This window comes from Notechis scutatus, chromosome 2, assembly GCF_049901735.1.
Source record: "Notechis scutatus isolate UNSWTSFEM ecotype Mainland chromosome 2, rNotScu1.2, whole genome shotgun sequence".
In the NCBI taxonomy this organism is placed as follows: domain Eukaryota; kingdom Metazoa; phylum Chordata; class Lepidosauria; order Squamata; family Elapidae; genus Notechis; species Notechis scutatus.
Genome location: NC_142010.1, coordinates 243879170 through 243883160, shown reverse-complemented (window position 1 = coordinate 243883160; position 3991 = coordinate 243879170). Strand labels below are relative to the sequence as shown.

At 49.8% G+C, this 3991-nt stretch overlaps 1 long non-coding RNA gene across 2 annotated transcripts in view; it reads left to right on the top strand.

The window, feature by feature from the left end:
- The first annotated feature begins 2542 nt into the window (after positions 1 to 2542).
- Positions 2543 to 3991, top strand: part of LOC148132581 (uncharacterized) — an 18426-nt gene continuing 16977 nt past the window's right edge. For both annotated transcript variants that reach the window (XR_015748247.1, XR_015748248.1), the window contains exon 1: positions 2543 to 3404. This is a non-coding gene — a long non-coding RNA (uncharacterized LOC148132581). The remainder of the gene's footprint in view (positions 3405 to 3991) is intronic.

The following is a 3991-nucleotide window of genomic DNA, read 5'->3' as shown; positions in this document are numbered from 1 at the left end:
TAGTGAGCACCTAGAAGCCAAGAGGAACATACGTGCCAAATTTCAAGTTTATAGGCTTTATGGTTCTGGAGATTTTGTGATGATGCATGAGTGATATTTCGCTTTTATATATATAGATAGATATAATACCTTCTAACGCCCCAATCAAGTCATTTATAAATATTTTGAACAGTACAAGATTTAAATAGATAAATGTCACTACTTTCTTGGCTTCTCGTTCAGCAGTTAATATACAGAACATTGGTTGGGTCTTGGTTGTAGCTTTGCATCCAACTAAAAATAGCACAATCAAGTCCAGGTGTTTGCATTTTCTCTGTTGAAATCTCATGGAGACACTTGTTGCTGCTTTGCTGAAGACTATCCCATCCCATCTCAAGATCAACGGATAACTTGATCAGGTTATCAGATTATCAAGAAACAATGGATGGAAACTAATCAAGGGGAGAAGCAATCTGGGATTGAGGAGAAACGTCCCAACAGTGAGATCAATTAACCAGTGGAACAGAAGTTGCCTTCAGAGGATTGGATTGAGCAGTGGATTGGACTAGTCACTAGAAGACGTCCAAGGAACCTTCCAACTCTATTCCGATTGATTGATCTTTTTTCTGTAAAACAAGATCAAATTGATTTAGTGTGATTTATTTGTGATGAAGTCATGCTGGTTCTTAATGAAGCAATGCATACGAAACAAGTTTCTCCGGACTTTTCAGCTCAGCTTCATTCAGCCCCTGGTGGAGCATAATTTCACAGCCTGGCTCCCCACACCTTCATTTTGCCACAGATGGGAATGGTTTCCTTTTCTCTCTTTTCTTCTCTCTCCACTAAGGGACAGCAGAGTCCCGCGCTAAGGTGGCTTCTCCAAAGTCTCCGCTTGGTCCCTGAAATACCTATTCCAGCCGCTGAGAAGCACTGCCGCACAAGTTGGCAGAGCACTGCCCGAATACCGGTCTAATCTAAAATAAGATTAATCTGTCCAGTGCCTGTTGGAGTGGGGTGGGAGAAGGTCGCTTCTTTTACTGGTAGAAGCAGATTTTAAACACCTGTTCTCATAAAATGAGAAGGAGTTCATCCCTATCGCCCGCGAGCTGGGATTTTACAACTCGGGGTCGTTCTCTCATTCCTATCCTCCTACACACACACACACACACACACACACAACCATTTGAAAAAAATAAAATAAAATCCTAGAAACCCGTGGACAACAATAGCTCCATTGATTTGCGCAATTAGCGTTATAACCCTTGGCAGCTCTACAAGGCACTAAAAAGACAAAGCTTTATGCAAATCACCCCTCTTGTCCTTTTTTTTTAAAACTCCCCCCCCTTTCTCCTCTCTGTGTTCCACCCAGCCCCCGCACACGCACACACACACACACACCCTCCTTCTCGTGTCTCTGTCGTTGTTTTGCCAGCCCCGTTTCTTTTTTTAATGATGCGGTACCTTGACTAACTTAAAATTAATTATAAGGTTCCTGACCAAAAGAAAGGAAGGAGGGACGGGGGCGCGCAGGGGGGGGAAGGGGGGGGAAAGCAGGTGGAGCAGGGGGCCGGCTGGGCTTTTCAAGCGGGCTGGGCATTCAGAAGCTGAGCCACCTGCACTTCGCGAGGGCTGCTGCCTAGCCAAACGCAGGGGAACCGCTGGCATTGTGCTGCAGCCTGGAGGGCTGGGGCAGGGCGGGGGGGAAAGGAGTGGGGGGAGAGAGAGAGAGAAGAAACTGGTGGTCCGGCTGCAGCCTCTCGCCTCGCCTCCTCTCGTCTTCGCCTCCTGCCCTAGAACAGCTGCGCAAGGAGGCTGCCGAGAGAGCCGGAGAGGGCTGGGAGGAGAGAAGGGACGCATCCCCTCCGCCACCCCGGCGTTAACTACGGAGGGGAAGCGTGGGGGGTAGTTGCCTTTTGAAACCGCTGGGATTGTCGGCGTTGTTGCACGGGGTGGTGGTGGTTTTGGGGAGGCTTCCCTGGCCAAACTCTGAGTCTGTGGTTCCGAAGTAGATCGGGCGGACCCCGGTCCGCCAAAAAGTGAGCAGAGGAAGAAGCCCGTGTCGTTTCGGCCCCTTCAACAGAGGCCTCGCGAATCAGATGCAGACGCCGGACTGCAGGGTGGATGGGAAAGGGGGACGGAGGGCTCCAAGGAGCGGGGGAGGGGGAGCGACTAATGGAGAGGGTGGCGGTCTTGCTTCTTCAAGGGAGAAGGGATCTGTCTGTCAAAGTTGAAGGAAAGTAGGTTTGGGACGGAGGGGGGGGGGGTAATTGTAAGAAGCACAGGCAACGCGACAAGCAGATTGGATCCTTTCCTTTCCTTCTTCCCTTCCCTTCCGTTCTCTTCCCTTCTGTCCCTTCCCTTCCCTCCCTCCCTCCCTCCCTTCCCTCCCTTCTCCTTCCTTCCTTCCTTCCTTCCTTCCTTCCTTCCTTCCTTCCTTCCTTCCTTCCTTCCCTTCGCCTTCCTTCCTTCCCTCCTTCCCTTCCATTTCCTTTCTTCCCTTCCCCTCCCTCCCTCCCTTCCCTTCCTTCCCTTCTCCTTTTCTTCCTTCCCTCCCTTCTCCTTCCTTTCCTTCTCCTTCCTTCCCTTCCTTTTCTTCCCTCCCTTTGGTTTTCTGGCCCTCCTCGCCCGATCCTATGTAATGTTTCTCCTCTCCCCAATCCCATTCCGGGTGATTTTTTTTTTTTTAGCTGCGCAACTGGTAGGTATTTTTTCAGAGCTACGGCGTTGAGGCTAATCTGACAGTCCCAACACGGGCCTTTTTCAACTGGCAGTCCTTCATCCTTCACAGAGAGAGTCACCAGTTCTCCCTTCTGGGGGTGTTGGCGGATTGGGGGGCGGGGGGAGTAGGAAGCGGCGGCGGCAGAGTGAGTTTGTAAATTTAGAGCAGGGGTTTTGATTTATTCTCTTTCTACCAGTGATTAATGCACCTTAATTAGCTAATCTCGAAACCCTTATTTACAACTGGTGCGGACAAAGAGAAACGCGGATGAACCAGCACTTAAGTCAATTTGACATTATGGAGGGGGTGGGGGGAAAGGAGTCGAGCGGGAAGAGCTGGCGCTCGACTGTCGGTGACTGGGCATCCATTATAGACTTTGTGCCACCTTCCCAAATGTCCCTCCCTCCCTCCCTCCCTCCTTCCAAAAAACAACCCTCGCTTTCCCCATCCCTCCCCGCAAAACAGAAATCCTTCTAGGGTTGCGGGCGGGAATTGGGCAACCATATCTGGGCTTCTGTTAAAAGAAGCAAAGAAGAAGAAAAAACATTAGGAAACTCTAAAGGGAGACAGGAACATTGCGAGTCTTGCTAGAGCCGCGGCGACCGTATTTCCTGATTCCCGGAAAGCGAAATCTCGCGAAAATCGCGGGGGCTTCCTCCCGAGCGAAAACGGCGTCTGACTCGGTTACTTCTCTGAGTTCTCGAAAGTAAGTCTCTCTGGTTTCGGGGTTAACTTGGGGATTCGCCAAACGTGAGGTTGCGTCTCAAGGACTCAGCCAAGAGAGTGGACGTTGTGGTGTGTGTGTGTGTGTTTCTTCCAGGCGCCGGGATTAATTTGAGGCTGGAAGGCCAAAAAAAAATAAATAAATAAATAAAAAAAAATTCCGGGTTAAAACACAAAAGTCACAAACGAATAAAATTAGCTTCTCTCTCGCTGGGAGCTCTTTTCCGATCATCTTTGCAAAAAAGCCCTGCCTATCACGCTTTATTATGGAGGTTGTCTGAAGGTAAGGCCCTTTGCGCGTCCAAGATTTTTAAAGCGTCGCCACGGCGTTTATGTTTCAGTTTGCATCCTCCCCCCCCCGCCGCCGCCTTTCCCCTCCCCCACCTATGACAATTTGTTTTAAAATTTTGTTTCAGGTTCTTCACGTTCGCCTCTGTTATTGTTCTGGTTGTTCTAACTACTAAAATGAAGACGGAAGAGTGATGCGGGGCAGGATTGATCGCTCGTTTCCATCGCCTTTGGGCCGTCTTAATCCGGAGATTCACCCCTGCCAGAAAGTCCAACTCTGCA